Source organism: Odontomachus brunneus, unplaced genomic scaffold (genome assembly GCF_010583005.1).
Source record: "Odontomachus brunneus isolate Ranch 3 - 2012 unplaced genomic scaffold, Obru_v1 Obru_scaffold_024, whole genome shotgun sequence".
Taxonomy (NCBI): domain Eukaryota; kingdom Metazoa; phylum Arthropoda; class Insecta; order Hymenoptera; family Formicidae; genus Odontomachus; species Odontomachus brunneus.
Window position 1 is genome coordinate 1,592,539 of NW_022639474.1, and position 21,579 is coordinate 1,614,117.

The window sequence follows — 21,579 nt, forward strand, 5'->3', positions numbered from 1 at the left end:
TCTCTCTCTCTCTCTCTCTCTCTCTCTCTCTCTCTCTCTCTTTTCGAGCAAAAACCGCCGAATACGCAAGTTCGGAGTCTAGAATTTTAATGCAGCGACAACGTTTAACTGGTACGTAAGTTATACGTAATGTTTATATAGATCCGCGCAATCGAATAACGCTCTTTTTCTCCCTTACCCTCTTTCCGTGCTCCACTTGTTTTCTAGATTTTAGAACATCGTCGTCCACACGCAATATTGCCAAATCAGATAAAAGATACTCTTAATTGAAATCTAGATACACAAAATGATGAAATACTTACACGTTAATTTACCGATATATCGTGGCTTTAGAAGTCCAACATCAAATTCACGGCAAAATACATTTGTGCACTTCTCGTGTCGTGCGTAATTGTTGTAAGAGTTCGCGAATAAATGTCCCTTTAGCTGATTAACCCATTAAGACCCAAGAGAAAACCGCTAAGGATAGGCTTTCAAAAACCATCTAAATTAGGGCAAAACGTCGAAATTTGTTAAAAAGTGAAAAAAAATGTGTGTTGTATTTCAAAATTCAAGATGGCGGACCAACATGTCGGCCCAAAAATTTGAAATTTTGACTTATTTGAGTGAAAATCCGTATAGGGAGGATTTTGGGTTCGCTGAGTATGAATATGTACTTATTTTTTCAAAATTTTTTAAAACGTACTTTCATTGAAATAAATCAAAATTAAAAATTTTTGGCCGCCACATTGACTTTTAAAGTCAAAAAACCATTTTTCTTCTACAGTCTGCTAAAGTATAATGTTTTGCCCCAAAACAAATACCTTCGAAAGATAGCTTATAATTTGGTTGGATTTTTCGTTAAATAACAAAACTATCAGATTTTCGCATTTTTGGGCGGCCATATTGGGTCCGCCATTATGAATTTTGAAAAAATAAGTGCATATTCATACTCAGCGAACCTCAAACCCCCCTATACGGATTTTCACTCAAATAGGTAAAAATTTCAAATTTTCGGGCCGAAATATTGGTCCGCCATCTTGAATTTTGAAATTCAACACAAATTTTTTTTTTTACTTTTTAACAAATTTCGACGTTTTGCCCTAATGTAGATGGTTTTTGAAAGCCTATCCTTAGCGATTTTCTCTTAGGCCTTAATGGGTTAAAAAGTAACAAACGCAGATAGCATCGCACAGACGCATTCTCGCATTTAGGGATTTGCTTGAAAAGTCGCGACTCCTGCATGTTCGATAACGAAGTAAGTTGCACCGTCCGACGGAACAGAACATTAAAACTTATTCGAGGTCTTAATCTAGCAATGAACAAGATCCGTCAACATACAAGATGTACACGAGAAAATAGAAGTTGATGCCAGCGCCGGGGTGTCGTGGGTAGTAAACGGGGCGTGAGATGGAAGCTGGAAATTCGAAATTCTAGCTGGGGACACTCGCGCAAGGAGAGAAGTTTGCGAAGGAGTTGTTTACGCGAAGTTCCCCTCGTCGGGGTAACCTTTCGCGGCGCGAGGGGTGGCGAAGCCTCGCCTCAGGGTGCTGTAAAATACCAGTTAAACGTTGTCGCTGCGTTAAAATTCTAGACTCTGAATTTGCGTATTCGACGGTTTTTGCTGGAAAATAGAGAGAGAGAGAGAAAGGGGGGGGGAGAGAGATAGAGGGAGAGAGAGAAGGAGAAAAAAGACGAAATGTTTCTATCACGTCACTCAAGAATACAATATTTACGAATTCTCATGTGTAACAAGTATTATGATGTCTTCGCAATTTGTATATTCGGCGGTTTTTGCTGAAAAACAAGAGAGAGAGGACGAGAGACGTGGCGTTTTCATGTCACTCGGGAATACGATATTTATGAATCCCCAAGAGTGCAAGAAGTATTATGATGCCTTTATGAACGCGACGTTTACCGTAGAAGTCCGTTTCAAGTAGTGCCCCGGACGTTACTTAATTTCATCATTCGCGTTTATGGTAGACGCAGAGAAGCGGCCTTTAATTATACCAGACCCTCCGGAAAATTAAGAATTCGACGCAATAAATAACCTTTTAATCAGTGGATTCCTCACTATCCACCCTCGTCGAGGAGAGAGTGGAGGAGGCTAGGGCGCAAATTAGCGACGGGGCTGCGCTATCTTTTCGCTATTATCTTAACCCCTTTTCTCTCTCGAATTTATCGCCCCTAGCAATTAATTGCTGGGGTCGATCCGTACTCGCTATTACCAGTGCAATAATATATACGCCCGGCGTCGGGAATAACATGAACAAATAGAAATTAATACAGCGGCGATAAAAAGGCGCGTGCGCTCCGGGAATTCCAAATAAAATTTCACCTCGGCACTACGCACATACACACACACACGTGCGCGCGTATTTTAAATTATTCGGCATTTGCGAGACGCACTAATGATTTAGTTTCTCTAGCGCGTCTAACATCTTAAACGCAGATGCTGCGTCTTTGTAGCTTGAGGAACGAGGGAAAGGGTTGCCTCTCATACAATAACCGGGGTTCTTTGGAATCGTATTCCCCTCATAGTCCTTGCGCATTGTCTCACATCCTTTGCTAAAGAGGCGGGATTGTGTCAGCTCCAGCAGTTTCTACTCTTCCGCACGTCCCTTTGTCTCTACTGCTCGTACTTCCATACCGCTTTGTACGGATCCGCCGAGCACCGCCTCATAATTTTATCCTCTCGCGTGTCTTCTTCATTCCCAATTACTTCGTTATCTTTTGTCGATAACTGCGAAATGCGGAAATACAACCATGGCCACTTTCATCGCGCTCGACGGCGACGACGGCGGCGGGCGTTTCCGCAACGATTACGTTACCACGATAAATTCGGATAATATGCGCGCCAAAGAGAATTAATTCTCCAGATATTCGCGCGAAATTAATACACAATAATTTAGTTATTTCTCGCAATAATAACCTCGTAGGTTTATCTCGCGTTATTAGGAATTTCCACGCGTAGCCGTTTTATGTTAACGAGAGAATAATTCCGCCGTGTTCGCGCCGCACGAGGAATCGATCTCCGAATTTCACGCTCCAGAATCGCTCTTATGTAAAGGACACAATAAGAGAGAAAGGAGGGAAGGGGAGGGACGTGTGTGTGTATATATATATATATATATATATATATATATATATATATATATATATAGACACACACACACACACAAGTACGTCTAGCTACATAACGCTAAGAAAACACATTTCAGGAAAAAACGGGTTCCTCCCCGCTGCCGCCGTTCCGTCTCACCTATTTTTCGCCAGTCTTCGCACGGAGCATTTTCCATTACGATTCCGATAAATTAATTTTCAGCTACGCGCCGCACACCTCGCCACCGGTATTGGGTCGCCGTCGTCGTCGTCGACGACTACGACGGCGACGGCGACAGCGACGACGAGGAGGGGCCGACGTCTTATACGTGCCATTTATACTCTTTACGGGCAGCGTCAGTCTGCGGGGGTTGTAAGGTGCATCCCTCCTTCCACCCTTTACCTCGGCCCTCCACCCTCTACTTACCTCAGCCCGCGCCCGACCTTCCGTGATGCGAGGGGAATTTTAAATCCAGTCCTCCAGCATTGATGAATCCGCTTTACCCGGAAATTGTTCCCATACGTCTCCGCGGGTGAGTTTCTCCCGGCTCCGCGAAATCCACACGGACAGGGGGGCCGTCGCCGTGCCACCGACGACGACTCTCCAGCTCTTGGATCAATCAAATTATTCACCAAAATTCTTCGCCGCGCTCGCGCGCGCGTTCGTTCCTCCGCCTCACGGGACAAGATATTTTTCATACTTGAATAGATCGCCCGGCGTTTCGTGGCCGGGATACTTCTATCCGTCGGAATCATTGCACGGACGGGCGAGGATGAAAAAGCGGAATTTTCCAGGCGATAGGAGCCAGCTGTGTTCGCCGTGGCTGCATTTCCCGGAGAGATACGCCACGGGTCCTCTCCAGGACAGTCCGAGACTCACGTCGTCTCGTGACCCGCTGCGACACGTTTCGCGCCACAGCGTCGTAAACAACTCTCTGTAACGTCGTACAGTGACTGAATCCGAATGCAAAATTTCTTCAGCTCTCGCATAAGAAAGGAACGGAAGAGGTGCTCCTCTTCGCGCTCTCTTTGCGCGCTTCCCAATTCCGTCGTTCTCCACGACTGCACCGCGGAGAGGTAGTGGACGGAATGGATCCGCGACGATCACCTGGTTGAGCGTATCAAACATGAATAATGTCAGCCTGGGCGTGCGCGCTTCGTGGAAATGCAATCGGGCTCGAGCGCGGACATCCACAATGGAGGATTATGCTATTGAAGTATTATAATGACGTCGTGCGGCCGCGCATAATACGTAACATGCGAAGAGGAATTACGCGACGTGGAATGAATAGGGTATAATCGGCGTGCGCGGGGTAGAGGGGGAGGGGATCGGGGGCGGGGAAGGGGGAGGGAAGGCGAAGGTTAATGGTATTATGCAAATCGTATTACCCCGAGACATTGTGAATATTTCACAAAGTAACGGAATACAACGACGAATGTGAATTTTTCCACGGAGTTTAATGGACACAATGATACACCCCGCGTGCATTGTCGCACGACGAAAAAGACTACGAGTAGCTTGACAATGTCCGCGGGGTAAATTGCAACGGCCCGACGTGGATATTAATCTCTCGCGAGTGTGTCACATTAGCGAGTGAAATATAACTTTACGCGCGTCATCGGACAGAAATTGCAATCATAATCCCGCGTCGTGAGGACCGTTAAGTATCGAGGGGAGAAAAAAAGAATAGTCCCAACAAAGAGGAGAGACGGGGGGCGAGAGAGGGTGGAAAGGGAAAAGGAAGGAAAAAGTTACATCGGCCGTCACCGATGTTTTGATTTATGCGCCCCACCGTCACAGGTATATCGCGCGGCCGTGATAAATCACCACCTCCGCATCGGGACGTTATTTATATACCGCGACGTTAATCAGAACTATTTGAACTAATGTAACACCGGCCAAGATATATTGCGCCGCTATTCTCTACGCATCGCCCGAAGGACTTCCTTCCATTTAATATGATGGAGTCGGTCGGCATGAGACTCACTGATAACAGCGAGGGATATAAAGGAAAGTTTTTGGACACCGTCCCGAGACATTAAAACGTATCAATGGCGATACAATATGTCGGATGTTGAAAGATATTCTGCTTTGGAAAAGTTATAGAATGTAAAAGGAGTCTAGATGGTTACATTTTGCTTTTGTGCTTTTTTTAATATTTATCTTGAAAAAAACAATGCATGTGTGTGTCACAAAATCACGAAGGTAGTCCTTTTTAGGACATAAATAATTTTCCCTGAATTTCACTAAGATCGGAGTAATATTACTGTTAAAAAATTTGAAAATCTGATTTAGTAGCTTATGTCAATTTTCGAACCTCTCAAAATTTTATATGAATGTTCTCTATCGTGAATGAATATAGTTAAGCGACGTGTTACTGGAATAAAGTTTCTTGCAAGTATGTGATATAAAAATACCAATGCCCGAATGTGTACCTAATCCTAACGTATCCTGGATATCCTTATTGTGTACATTAGCTCAAATTGAACGAAAGAGCCCTTTATTATTTTGCAAATAACCACGTAGATTTTTAGTTATTAATAAGAGAAAATACTTATGTAATTGTGCGCGATAATATACAAATCTTCTTTAATTAATATCTAAAAATCTTTGTGATTATTTGCAAAATGGTAGAGGATTTCTTTGTTGAGTTTGACCTAACATATAAGTATACAACGCTACTGTAACTCATCTACCATATCGCGCGTGATATTTATCGTGATTATTTATCAATTTTCTTTAATTAATATTTCGAGATTTATTGCACAAAACGTTATGAGACTTTTATGTTCAATCCATTCCCTCAAAAATTGTACGGGGGAGAGTCTGAGACACCTTGGATATATATATGTGTGTGTGTGTGTGTGTGTGTGTGTGTGTGTGCTATATACACACATAGATATGCAATGCGTGTCCGAACGCGCGTCCCACAGCAGGCCGCAAGTGAGCGGACTACGCGGAGGATGGACAAAGTTGGCAATTCTTCGGCAAGTTCCAGAGGAAGTCTCGGACAAGCCCTACCTGCTTTCGGAGAGAGAGGCTGTCCCCTACCCTTACCCTTCATACACTGCTCGTGCTTCGCGTTTTCGCACTGGCCGCGACCACATCAAAGCGACCGTTGGACGAGCTTTGAGCACGATACGCCGTGCCCTGCCTAGCTTTGTGACACCGCAGCCAATATAGTCGGGCGCCCGTTATTACCGAGCTACCATTCAATATCCTTAATTAAATTCGGAAGCTTATTCACTGCGGTTAATTACGGTTTCGTTCGGGCGGACCTGCACGTCGCGGGCGTCGTTAAACAAGACCTTCCTACTAGTGGGACACAAAGCAAAAAGCCCTTGGGAATCAGGTCTAGCTGCCGTTCGAAGACCGTCGGTTATTTGTAATCGGGGGCTTTCGTGCCGCCCGCGCGACGCAGACCACCCTCGGCCTCGGCCGTGGCTAACGCGGAAGCGCACTCGATTACGTTCGACGATAGCTCGTAAGGTACGGAGCCGGGCCGGGCGAGGCGGCAAGTTACGGCACTAATTGTAGACACGAGGATTCTGATTAATGGCGCGAGCAATAACGCAGGATTGTTTGGAAATATACGTCGGTACGTATGTACGTTAATTTCGCCGGCGCGGTGTACACTCGCGGCCGCGTCGGAATCAATTTGCTAGAATAAATGCCTAATGGGCGACAACAATACCGCCCACCGAGGCCCACGTTCCCAGCTTTCCAGGACGTCATTGCCGCGAGGTGTTCTCCGTTTTACCGGCGCGTCCTCCGGAGAAATCTGCGCGATAATTTTCCGATACAGTCAACTATGCAAGGTCGAATGATCGTGCGAGCGACGATCGCGTCGGCTTATTGGATTCGTCGTGTTTCGAAGCTTCTAACTCGATAATCTCGCAGATTGCCGGCGAAATATGCGACGCTTTCCTACGACGACGACGACGACGACGACGACGAAGAAGAATGACGAGCGAGCGGTATTCTCGCGGTGCGTGCACGTTCATGTGCGTTCAAATAAATTTTCGTACGCGGGGATGCGTCGGTGGAAGGGAGAAGGGGGAGGAAGAGCCAAAGGGGAAAAGTGCATCCTTAAGACGGGATCGAGTTCGGAGTTGTCAAAGACGACCTGTGCCGCCTCCGCGTCGCGAGGACGGACTATTCTCGGAAAGAGGATTTTCCAGATGACTTCGTGTGTATTCGGATGTATATGTGCACGCCGGCATTGTGACGTGGTCGGGTTGCGGGAGGCCGGCACAATAATAAGTATAGCTACTCGCGAGTGAAGCATATACACCTATTGGGGCATTACTGTAACTGGATTTCCCGGATCCTTATAAGCGACTTAACGTGGCACACCGAGGATTTCTCGAAAGATTATACCGCGCTCGCGCGTACGTGCCGCATCGGGGAGGTGGCTTGATGTCGCGATGGCCGATCGATATTATTGGCAAGAGATCGTTTTCAATCCGTCATATCACGGGCAAGCCCGTGCCGTCGCGCAGAGCTCGTCGCGCGCGTCTCCTCTGAAAATTCCAATTACCTTTATTGTAGGAGTGACAGGAAGGGACCAGACTACGTCACATTCTCCTACAGGATTACCCCGGATGCTTGCTCCTCGCTTTGTCTCCGACTCTCGGATCCAACTTCCGTTCCCGAGCCCTTGGCGGGAATACGGAAGGAGAGAAGACAGGAAGGGAAAGGAGACGCGAAGGCGGGAGAGTGTTCGCTGGAGATTCGAAGGTGGAAATGAACTGCCGGCATCAACAACCTTAGTAATGACGCGGCTCCCCTGTCTGAGTCTATCTTCGCAGCGCCGCTCATTCCCGAGCGTCATTCCCAGACAATGGTCGCACTTGAAGCCGCCAGCTCGGCGACAAAATGATAGTTTGGACAGCTTGCTAAATGAGATGCTCCATTTCCCGATTCCCCTCAACTTTCCGAAAATCGAAGCCTTTGCGGGGCGTTCCATTTTTCGTTCACGACGGGATGTAATACGCGCTGCGCTCCGGCGCAAATGGCTGTTTATCGGGATCGAAATCTCGCGCCCTTGTTCGTGGCTCGTTTCTTTTCTATCTCTCTCGACGCAATGCAAGTTTCTCACCTTCACCGGTATACTTCCCTATCAAGTGTATCGAAATCGTCTACTAATTCGTTCGATCGCGTCTGTTTCCATGACGAAGAAAGAGTAAAGATCGTCAGCTTTACGGACTTCAGTGTATACGAAAAATATCACTATTTAATAATCTCTTATGAGTAAATTTGGTGTCAAATCAATGAAAATTAAAATTGCAGTTTCATCAAAATATTCAACACCCTTTATTCCAGATTAAAAAATGCATCCTATATTCTTAATTGAGTTGATCTCAATCAAGTTTGTTTAAAATGATGTGTTATCGGGTCCTAATTATTGATAAGGTTCCAATTATTAATGAACAAATTATTGATAAAAAATATAAACCGGTCAATAAGAGTCTAATGTCGTTATGCAAGCTAGCAATGTAATTTATTTAAAGAGTAACATACAGCAAATGTTTCGGCCAATTGCTGTCCTTCTTCAGTAAGGATAATATTTAAATCAATAACTTGTGCTAAATAATCGAATTAAATTACAAAGATACACATCATCAATCCAGCTTTATTAATAATAACCTTATATATATAATAATAATTATATATATCTTGATTGCTGCACTGTGTTATACGATTCATCAGAATCCGATAACATCACTTTGTACAAACCAGATAACTGATTGGCATCGACCTGTTTAGGAACGTGGAATGAATTTCTAATCAGGTTGTATGTCTGTATACATATCGATATCACTATATCCTATTGTATTTACTATATCCTCTTATATCCTATATATACTATGCTATATACTATATATAGTATGCATGTATATTATATATTATAAATACACACACACACACACACACACAAGTTACAATAAGGTATAGAAATTCATCCCACGGTTCTCATCAGGTTGATGCCAATCAGTTATCTGGTTAAAATAATCGATAATATCGTTCTTTCTCAATTACTTGCAAATTTCACCAAGTTCTTTTTGTGGAGCTGTGATAGATGAAAATTTCAAGAGAACTTTCCCAGGGCTGACAATTCTCCAAGATCCGCATTAATAGTCGTCACCTGGAACTTGTTTCATGTGAGATACTCCAACTTTTTATTCAGAGTCCGCTTCAAGTTTTCCAATTGTAACATCTGTGATCGCGATTCGACTGAAAAACTCTCATCCGACCTGAATTGACACCTGAATATCTCACTTGAGACGAGTTTTAAGTAATAACTATCAATACGTGCCTAACAGAGAGTTGATGCTGTTCCTCCCTGCAAATGTTTAGAAATGCAGTCGGAGAAAATCATTAATTTCCGTTGGCGAGTCGATAAACGATATCGCCGCGTTTGCGATCATTAGAGCCCGTAGAGCAGATAATTCGTCGTGCTCTTGCGCTAATGGCCCGTGGACGTGCATTGGAAAGACCAGTTTCCGTCGTGATCTCTATCCGACGCAGCGCCTGATTCGGGCGGACCGGCTAAACACCCACGAGGACTCGTTATGGTCTCGTACCAAGTTGGCAATTATTCCATCCCAAGGGGATCCGCGGTATTTCTCGTACCGGATTCGACAAATGCACGGTCTCGCGCAACGAATAAACGGAGGATTATAGTTAATGACGATCCACGGTATTGTACGCCAATGATGAAGGACCGCGTAAGCGGCTTTCAGCTCGCATCCATGTTACGCCGCTATGGCAACGGTTCTCGCTTACTAGTGCGTCTCCTTGACCCATGGGATATCTCAAATATCACTCAATATTAAAACCCTCTCTCTACCTATTTATCTGTCTGTCTGTGTGTCGCTCTCTGTTCCCGCTATTATTGCATATTATTTGCATTTCGTCACAACTGCAATGCTGTGTTCACGTTGAGTCATCATGACGAATGATCAATGATCGAAACAGATGCAACTGATCACGCGCGCGGAAAAAGAATCTTAGTTCGTGCAGCTAGACAGAAGCCAGATGAAAATTCGACGACGAGAAATGATATCTCTGCTACCGCAATCGGAAACATTTGTCCGAGCATTGAGCTGTTATTGAAACTTTGTTACCATAACTGAGAACAATTGGCTGAGTAGCAGCCTCCTACAGAGGAATCTTTCTGTTTCCACAACCGAGTTTTTCATCTGGTCCTCACCAGGTAACGGAAAATTCTGTTACACTAACGGGATCGTTTTTCCACGCACGATTGAGTTTAGTTTCCGCGTTCAGCTTTTAAAGTGACGAACGTCACTTTTTTCCCTCGATCACCGAAACATCGCACACGCTGTTAGTCATTGTCAGCCATAATCTGTCTATCGATTGCTTAAGATGGAAAGATGGGAAATGTCGAGCGCCAGTAATTGATTAAGCGTGTAAAATGGCATATAACGTTAAACAACAACGGCAGGCTCGACTAGTTCGAAAAGCCTCGCGTAGTAAAAACGGGGCTGCTACGAATGGCGGGCACTTACTTAGGCAAATGCCTGCTATTCGGATTAAGTATTTGTTCTAAAAGCTGGAGGGGGCGTCGGAGAGAAGGATGGTAGTGTGGGCGAGCCGTAAGAGTGGCGACTGCAGGATAGCGCCGGAAAACAATGGGAGGCAAAGAGGGCTGTAAAATCTCTCTTCCTCCCTCGGCGTGGCGAAACCGGAAAATTCAGTGAAATTTACTTCTTACTCATACGGAAACATTGGATGTCCGATGATGCCTGCAGCGCAAATTGTTAACTGTACGCCTCATTCGATAATGCAAGAACGATACGTTTCAAATCTGCTGTTATTTCCGTGCGTGGGTTTCTCGCATAAGTGCCACTCACCACGCGCGGGGGCTTTAGAATATGCGCAATAACCGCGGAACCGTCGGTCTCCGTTTCGACGGCTCGCTGCGATCAATGATATGCGTCGACACTCCGTGCGCTTATCATAACAGATAATAATTTGATCCGCAAAAAATCCCGTATCGATTGCAGCAAAAAAAAGGAAATCCTTGTCTGCGGGATTGTGTGCCGCAGATTTCGAGATTAGTCCGCGCGGATTGTTCGCGTATTTTCTGCGTGGATGTACACACGATCGCTTTTCACGCAGACAATGTAAATTATGCAAAATATTGCAAATTGCATTAAATTATACAAGAAAGAATTATTAAATTATGAGACAGTTACACAGTACCTGCTTTGGATGCCAATTATAAATGCAATGTTTAACGGAGATAACAAATTGCGCGAAATTTTCATCTCATTATGTGACAGATTGGTGGATGTAATTCCCTGTGTGTATGTATGTGTGTGTATGCAAATAAGAATTTCCACAGAAAATTCTGTGGATTCTAATTAATTTCGGAAACATCGTTCATAAACTTTTATCAAGATTCTAAGGGCTAAATAAAAGTGTCAACTGTTTTTAATTATTTGTTTAGCAAGACACACGTTTAAACAATTGTTTAAACGATATTTCCAGATTACTCATTGTCAAAAAATTACGTTAAAATCATATTTTTCTTGCTAATATTTTTTTTGTAAAATTGGACTATAATGAAATTATGTAGTACAAATTATTGTAAAATAGTAAATTTGACTTACCTGATAAAAAATATTCAAGTAATTACAATAATTTTATAATTAAAGGTAAAATAATTTTATAATATAAAAGGTCAAATGTGCACACACACACACACACACACACACACACATATATATATATATATATATATATATATATATAACACTGTTAAACAAATATACAGCAGCTTTGGTTATAATTCTGTATATGATCCGAGATTATAAAAATTCTATTGTATTTTTCACTGCGGTACACTAAGAGAAATTATTCGATAAGAAATTAACGAACAGATATTTCCGATCAAAATATCCGATCAGGAAACATTCGATGAGAAATATCGGTTCATAATTTTTTAATCCGTTTATCTGATGAAACGCCATTATGATCGGAAGTATTCGATTAAATTTAATCGGATATTCTGATCAGATATAAAAATACATCGATATTTTCATCGGAAATATCCGTTTGTTAATTTTTTTTTTATCGGGTAATTTCTTTCAGTGTATTTTCTCAAAGTACACAAATGATCTTTCATACATAATTTACGTTGTATACACGCGGAGAACGTAGAGAATCATAATTTACGCGTAAACATTTGAGCCTGCTTATTCAGGTGGAGGAGAGCCGGAAAGTTCACGCTGAATTGCGCCTGTTTTCGAAGACTACCGCATTTCTCCCTTCTTTCTCATCCTTTTCGCCGTCTCATGGCGAATTTCCGTGGCATTTCCGGCGCAGCCGAACGAGGCTCAAGACAAAGCGCGTTTCCGCCCCGCGGTAATCGAACTAACGTTGCCGCGCCGCTGCAAAATGACCGGCAGCTTTCAGCGTGATTAAGAGTAGTTCGAGCGGCCGGGCATCTCCGGAGAACGAAAGTTCCGCTGCCGCCGCCATTTTCGCATTCGACGCACGCGAGTTATGACTTTAGGTTTTATCGACTGTCAAGAATTCGCGCTGGATTGCGCCATAAAGCGCGGACGTCTGCGCGACCATCGTGAATTCGAATCGAAGCGTATTCCGCGCCGTTCGCGAATTCATCGCCCGCGCCGCGGCATTATACAGCAAAGGTAAAGAGAGAGGGAGAGAGAGAGGGAGAGAAAGAGAGAGAGAGGAACGGACAGATCGGCGAGCACGAACACCACGCCCGCGACACTTGAATCAAAAAGCAGTGTCCTCGAACGTGGGTTTATGAAAAAAACACGAGACCTGGGTGGTCCGGCGGCCCTTTATGCGGCGGGCTTTTTTATCCGATCCTTCAGAGGACCAAACTGCGTTATTTACGTACGTGCTCATTTCGACTGGCGCTCGCCCCGGCAAAATACGTGATGCAAATAACGCTACGTATCGCGCTCGCGCGCACGTGCACGGTATTACTCGACGCGAGGGTCCGAGTTAGTTCGCGCGCTGTATCCCGATTTCCGTTCGATCGAAACGGCCGCGCGTCGCAAGGGGGAGGGGGAGCACGTCGCCCGTATGATTTGGGGTCGACCGAAAGTCACGTACTTACGCACGCGTGCGAAATCGGACGCGAATTGGATGCGCGATCGCGTCTGAAACGCTGAAAGACGATCGCTCGGAATTGTTCCCTCGCTGGGAACTTACAGGAACGTGGAGTTTAATCAATATCCTGGAATGTTTTGTCCCTCCGAATCGCGCGGGGGATCTCCTTCTCTCCTTTCGCGTGTCTCTTTTGTCGAGTGGTCGTCTGCGAAGTCGAGGAAAGAGCACGGACTACCGCCGCGAATTCGAAACATCATCAGTCCTCGTCGCCGCGACCCGCGGCTATCACATTGCCAGTGAGAATAGCCGGACGGATTCCTGTCGTCGAAGACCTTAGTGAAGACGACTGATTGGAAATCGAAACGCGCCGTGTGTCACGCGAGTCGTAAAGGCATTCTGCGATGCAGCGCCGCGCTGCTTCTTCTACGTTCACCGTTACGTGTCGATTGAAGCGTATCGAAACACAAAAGAATTATGCTTTGAGCTAAAGATAATCAGCTAAAGTGAGAGAAATGAGGCTTTTAAGAGTCGTTCACGAATCACCTACATTTTTTCGCAACATTTCAATCGAATCAACAAACGCGCAATTCACTGGAGGATGTCTGTATGTTTCCTATAAACTCCTAAACCAATTTATTTTGACCAATCTGGACCAAATTTTGCAAAATTACTCGAAATTTTAACCCTACTTTCGACTTAAACTTTCTAACATCTGTGTATTCTGAAGGATTAGTTTAATACACATGGAAACTGAGTCCTACTTGATGTCCTACTTAACGCCTCTAAATAGCAGAATATTCATAAAATGTCACTTCTGTAGATTCCAAAGAGACGCCTCTCAGCAAAGTTAGTAAGTTAAATAGAATTAAAAGTAGTTGATGTAGACTTCAGAGTGTCAAAATAAACGTTAAATGGGACGTTGAGGCCAAAAATAGGATCAACATTTCGACTCGGGTACTCTATGAGACTCTGCGGAAAATTTAGATTATCACGAACCCCCTCTCTCTGATTTGATATCCTTGACATTTTATGATAAGCCAGGCAACGCCGGGTAGTTTAAGCTGGTAGTATTAATAATAATTAGGATGTGAAAGGTTGATTTGACGCGGAAGGCTGATTCGCCGTTTATGATAGGCCGAAAATATCAGTCACGTGCGTTAGACACTGTTAAACATCATCCTCCCACAGTATAAATTTAAGCTCCCTCATGACACCCGCGAAATGATTCTTAAGAGAATGCCGAAGTGGATGACGAACTCGAAAAATGTCGATAACGTAGAGACGATCGTCACTAACACGATTATACTATCCTTCTTGTATTTCTTGTACATGTAGATCTTATATAAATATGTGCTTTTGTGTTACCATGCTAACATGAAACATAACTACGAAATCTTTCTGAAACATAACTATAGAAATCTTTCTGTAAACTATTTGTATATTTTTTAGCTTTTTTAAATTTAGTTATAAAGATGCGGAAATGTTCCTTGAAATTTTCGTTAACGAAGCAAACACACGTGCAACACGTCCAGGCTCCGTGAAACTTTTGTATCAAGTAAATATTTACGCCAACTGACACATGTCAATTCTAAAATATCTTTATAGCTTTTATCACATATTGAGCAATGCTCCAATTCATCACACGCACTTTCACTGTGTAAATGCATTTGCAATTCTGTGCGACCAATATGACGTAAATTTTGCAGAAAAAATTCAATATTTGATTGGTAAAGTTTTCAAGTATGGCACCTCCCAAAAAAGCGTTATTTTTCTCACTCTAATTGGATATACTATCAGAGCCTGTTAACACATTTTTATAATCATTTAATTTTTCTCCTTAACTTGGATTAACTTGACTAACTTAACTCAAATCCGATATTTATTCTCATCCTTCCGACGCGCACCTCTGCACTCGTAGCGCGCCTTCCTCCGCCACCTCCGCCGTCACCCTCCTCCCCCTTTCCCTCGCCCATCTCTCTCGAGACTGTACGCGGTATGCTCAGAACGAGGATTTAATTATCGCTGGAGCAAACAAACAGGAATAATTGACAAGAATCGACGAAATTCGCGAGTATCGAATTCATTTCTTAATTACCTCCGCCGATCTCATCGTTCTTGCAAGTTCCTCCCGTGTCGGGCAGCCTGTCGACTCCTCGAACGTAACTCAGAAGTGGCTTTTATCGCCGAGAGATGAAACGCGAGCGTACCGAGTCGAAGGAATTTGTAAGCACTTTATGAGGCTTCGATGCCCTCTCCTCTCCCCTCTTCCTCGCACTGCTATTCTCCACTCCCTCGCCTCTCTTACCCTTAATCTAAAAGCGCTGACAAACCGCGAAACTTTCCCCACCGTGAACAAACACGCGAATAAATCGACGCGAGACGCTCTCGGATTCTCGGTTTATATTCAAAGTTTTACGGAGGATACCTATCGTCGTTTGCCTTCTCCCCGCCTCTTTTTTATTTCTAATGCCGTGAGCGTGCGCGTCTGCACACGCATGCACGCATACACATGCACGCATGCACATACGCACGTGCGAGCGTGCTCGCCGTTGCGAGGAAAGACCGCCGCGATTTATAATGTTTCCGGGGGTCACTGAGCGAGCGCACACACCCCCGCGAGTGTGAGAAGGGAGACGACTCGCGTGGCACGATTGATGACCGATGAAAAATTGCCACCTCGACGGGCAACGATTTACGGCCTGACATCGTACACGTCGGCGCAATCCATCGAATTTACCCGAGTCGAAATTCTGATTTTACATCGACCCTGCAAATTCCGCCGAACTTGAAGAGCCAATGACAAATCTCGAGATGTATAAGCTACCTTGACCTACCTTGACGCTGCCGATGGTTGCTTGCTGCCATTCTCTCTATGTCAAAGAAGCTCGAGAAAGCGCTCATAGGAAAATTATTTAACATTCGAATTCTTTATTTAGTTTTTAATTATTTTGATTATCCTATTGTTTCATATTCGCGATTATCCCAATATACAAAGTTAATGACACATCCGTTGATGACTACTCGTGCGCGTAGAACTCATCAGACTGAACACAAAGTTTTTCCACCATTTTACAAATAATTACGTAAAATTTTGAGTTGTTGATCAAAGAAAATTGATGAATCGTCACGTGCGATACGGTAAATGAACTGTGATAGCGACATCTATTCCGTCGTGTATATTAAATCAAACTGAACAAAAAAGTCCTCTACCATTTTGCAAATGATCACGTAGATTATTAATTATTAATTAGATTATTTATTAGATTATTAATTTAAGTTAGATTATTAGTTATTAATTAAAGAAGATTGTTACACCAATCATTTTTAATTAATAACTTTAAATTAATATACACACGTGACTAGCAATTGGCAAAGTTATGGCTTATTCGAATAAAATTTATATAGATTTTTTTAGATCGTTTGAATAGATACGTTAAGTTATTTAATTAATAACGATTTAATAAGTAGGTAAGTGGGTAAATGAACAACACTTAATCTCATCTCTTCCTAATTTCTTTGGTTCTTTTTTCTTTTTTTTTTTGCTTCTTCAGTGGTATGTCCGAAAAAATTTTATGGTAAAAAATATTAAATTCCTTCTAATTCATTTAAATTTTTATATTTTTTTTCAACTCATAGCAAATACAAATAGGATATATTTTGTATTTTAGTTCTCAAAATTTTTTAAAACAATAACATTAAAGAGAAAAGAAATCTATATATATTTATTAAAAAAAACATTTGTCCTAAGAGGAATCGTACATTTAAAATGACCACTGAAGAGGTTAATAGAAGCTTTGATGAGATTTGTAGCTCTTAAAAGAGCTGATATGAAGCTGTAAAGCAAAGACAATAGTTATGTATCCAATAATGCGTGCGATAATAATGTATTAGATAATTTATCAGTAGAGATTTAAATTTAGAGTTAACACATAATAATAAGGCCAAACAGAAGAGAAAATCAACAAAATCGGATTCATGCATTAAAGAAGCATTATTAGACATAAAATTCAACACTTGCAAGATTTATATAATATTATAAGGCCGGTATTCATGGATTCATAGTTTGTAAATTATTTAAGACCTTTGATTGAAAACATAATTATAGATTCGTATAGAATTTATATAGATATGGACTATTACTTGGCTATTTGGATCAATGTTTTTTGTATGAAATAATCTAATAATTACAAGTACAGACTGTGATAATTAATCGGAGATTAATGACTATAATTATACGTCAAATGATGACAAACCATGAATGCCGGCCTAAATTTCGACTCGGGTATTTCTTTACTCTCGGTACGTACGCCAGTTAAGAACGGAAATTTCCGGTATAATAAATGACTTGGCATACCTTGAAAAAATATATGATGTATTGCTGTCCATGCTCCGGCGTTTTGCGTCCTTTGTCCTGGCTTCTCGATCGAGCATCCTGACTGCTTTGTCGTGGCACTGATACTAACACTGACACTCACGTAGATATAATTCGATCGAAGACACACGTGTTAAATAACGCGATATGTCGAGATATGTAACGAGAGACTGGTCAAGTATCTCAAAATATCGACGAAATAGTTTAATCACCCGAGAGAAACAATAGATAACGCACCGACACACGCAATCCGTTGTGTGCGTGTCGCTTGCCGGCACGGAACTGAATGGAAACGTCAAAAAAAGTTCGCGAGACGCAACGGTAGACTTAACCGTCATGAAGGTCCCGCATGTTTTGATCGCTCGGGCTCGTTGATTAGCGACGACCGTTGACAATGGAAGGGATGAGTTTGCATTTCTCATCGATTTTTGCCCAGATAGACAGATCTACGTAAATCTGACAACTCTATTAAGACCCAGCTAGAATGGCTGTAAGAGAATGACTATGAAAAGTAAAAGTAAGAAATTATTATTATTATGATTGCATAATTGATTATTTTTCTTACATTTGTCTGTGATTGATCAATTTCTTACTCTTACTTCTTACGGCTGTACTTTACTCTCATTGTACATAGTCTTTTAGTCAATTTGTGAAGATTGCATCCCTTATGAGCGATGCGTAAGGCACTCGTATTTACCATTAACAAGGGACATTCGCGAAGTGTTGCGTCTCCATTTTTCAAAAATGTATATATTCTTATACTTGTCTGAGACAAGTTTAACGATATGATATAATAATATACGATAATATTGCTGTGCGAAATGAGAATATTGGCCAAAAATCGGATGTCAAAATTTGGCAATGATGAAATTAGGTTATGAATGTATAACTTTTTACCTTGTTGACATATTTAAAAAATGTATGTGTTTTTGGAAAGCATTTATTGGGATAAATTTAACGATCTACATCATTACCGCCCAAACGATTATGTAAGCCAAAAATTGGGTTGGCCAATTTTGGTCAAAATTTGACCCAACACGAATTTGGTGCAAAAATGTAGCTAATGCATTTTTAAAGTTTATCGAGTTTTATCGAGTTTGCTTTCAGATTTATGCTTTGGTATCTAGCACGGACTAATCATTTCGGATAATCCAAAATGTCTAAAGTACAACCGTAAATAAGAGTAAGACATTGATCAGTCACAGTCAAATGTAAGAAGAATAATCAATTATGCAATCATAATAATAATAATTTTTTACTCTTTTCAGTCATTTTCTGGATGAACTTTATAGATATCTTAATAGAGTTGTCAGATTTACATACATCTGTCTATCTGGGCAAAAAGTATCGGTGAGAAATGTAAACTCATCCCTCCCATTGTCAACGGTCGTCGCTAATCAACAAGCCTGAGCGATATCAAAACGTGTGAGACTCAAGGCGGTTAAGTCTACTGCTGCATCTCGCGGACTTTTTCTGATGTTTCCATTCAGTTCCGGGCCGGTGAGCGACATTACGAACTATCTCCGAAGGAATTCTTTGCATACAATAAGTCAAATTTTGGCATAAATAAAAGAATAATATAAAAACGAGAGAGAGAACACATACATCTAACATAAAATTAGTTTATAAAAAGAGTTTATATCATCGTGTAACTTTAATGACGATTTAATAATGAATTTAATAATGAATTTGATACGGTATATTTGTTTTATAAATGCAATTAAAGCAATCGTAGAGTTTCCATCATTCCGATTGTGCCCGACATCATGATAATCGCGAAAGTCTATCTGGATTCTATCGCATATCACGAAGAGCACCGACGAGGGGACGGAAGGACGCCTCACCTTCGCGCACGCAGTGATCTGCATGTCGTCGTGCGTGTACAAACGTATCCGCGTATGTGCGTGCGGCGAAGAGGTACGTCGCCGCCGTCGCCGCCGACGCGGGAATTGCCACGGTAATTAAATTATCAACGGTCGTGGCCTGTGGTCGGAAATAATTCGACGCGGCAGCTTTCTGCTGCAATTCGCTATAGTCTCCGCGGATGTCGGCCGGGGGCCGCGTTTCCCGAAATCTCTCCGGGTGTGTGTTCCATCTCCACATCGTAACGAGAGCGACGTAGCGCGGCGAGGAGAGGCGCCGGGGGGAGATGGCGGGGGAGGCGGCGTGCGATGCGGTCTAACCCTCTGCGCCTGGTTAGGACATATAATAATACGGTCAATTTTGCATCGAGTTTAGCTGGACGATTCCTCATATACCCGCGCCGTCCCTTCTCCCCTATCTCCGTTTGCGACCTCATCGACAGCGTTTCGACCTCCACTCGACCTTTCGCCCACCACCACCACCGCCACCACCTTCCCCCTCTATCCTTCCTCCCCCCCGCAGTCGCAATGCTGCATCTACAGGACTGGTTACCAGTTTTGCGAGCCTCGCTTAACCGCCAACAATTTGAGGCTCTGAATAATTCCTGGCGCTCCAATCTAACTACGAACAAATTAGACCGAATTATCCGAGATTTGGTACGTGCTTTCAAACCGCCCTGCCGCCGCTGCCGTCCCCGCCGCTCTCGCTACATCAACGTTAATCCGTGCCACCTGCCTTCAAATTTCTACCTGCGGTATCGTTTCCAGCGTGGCACAACCCCGCCGCGTGCGCACGCGCGCGTATTACGCATATTCGACAAACAGCCTAAACGATGTTAATTTAATCGTATGCGCGCGACTTTGACTCGAGCCCGCGCGCTCGTTCGTACATTACGCCCGCGAATCCGCCAAAGCGATTGCCATCCGCTCGAACTGCTTTAACAGTCTCGTTGAGGAATCCGTCTTTGTCACGGTGAGAATTCCTTATGATAGATTTCAGAAACGCATTTATGCCGTGCACTTAACGAGCGGATGAACACCGCGCTCGGAATGGATCCGAGCAATTGAGCAAATTGGAGGGACGAAAGTGAGTTAATGCTTTTTACGAGTGCGTCGCGCTCGCATTGGAAGACGATATTACAGATAGCTCACAACTCTCGAATAGGCCAATCGGAATCTCGAATTAATACCGCAATCAGGGAAATAAATTAATTTCGCGAATAACACGCACGAGACGCGTCTACCTTCGGACCGAGCTGCGAGTTCCATCCAGTTGATATTAATACATGTAAATTAAAACGGCAAAGGTTCTGCTCATATCCAATCTAATAAATACATCAAAAGCCTTTAATCCTAGAACGCTAAACATCAAAGTGAATCCTAAATATGGGTAGATTTTATATATTTTCTCTTGCTCATAACTCCAGGGAAAATTATCGAAATTTCAATTTTCTTTTTTAATTAGAGTAGAAGAATCGTCAAAGAATATGATTCTACTAATATTTCTGCGATTCAATAAAGTTGAAAAAAGTTATGATAAAAAACAAAACATATGTTCTTCAAAATGGTTTAAATGGATTTAAAAAGTTGGTCTGGATAAATTTTGCATACCATATATTTATAATAATGTTCTAGACGATTAAAGGAGCCTTTACACGAATGTAATAGTGTGGTGTAATCAAACAAAAACAAACTTTAAGAATTATAATATCTAAAAGGTTTGTTTGCTACATCAAAGTACAAGCTCTTAAATTTAAAACCCCAAAAATAAGTAAAATTTATTCAGACTTTTCAAACCTTTACCGTTTTTAAAAGCATATGTTTAGTTTTATCATCATAACTTCAAAAAGTCAAACTTCAAGAGTGCAAAGTTTACAATTCGCGACTCTTATAAAAAAGCAAAGTGAGAGGGAGGGAGAAAAAGATGTGTTAGTCTGATAAGTGTATAAAAGATCTTTAAGGGCTCACACACGGATGTAATAGTGTACTGCAATCGAGCAAACTTTTAAAATTATAATATCAAGCTTGCTTGCTTGATTACACTATTATTCGTGTATAGGCCCTCGGAGGCCTTTCATATATTTAGTAGATTAATCTCTCTCTCTCTCTCTCTCTCTCTCTCTCTCTCTCTCTCTCTCTCTCTCTCT

General features: G+C 42.5%; 1 protein-coding gene across 4 annotated transcripts in view; it reads left to right on the plus strand.

Moving 5' to 3' along the window:
* Positions 1-21,579, plus strand: part of LOC116842353 (CUGBP Elav-like family member 4) — a 605,467-nt gene that overhangs the window by 147,185 nt on the left and 436,703 nt on the right. The gene's annotated exons all lie outside the window — the stretch shown is intronic.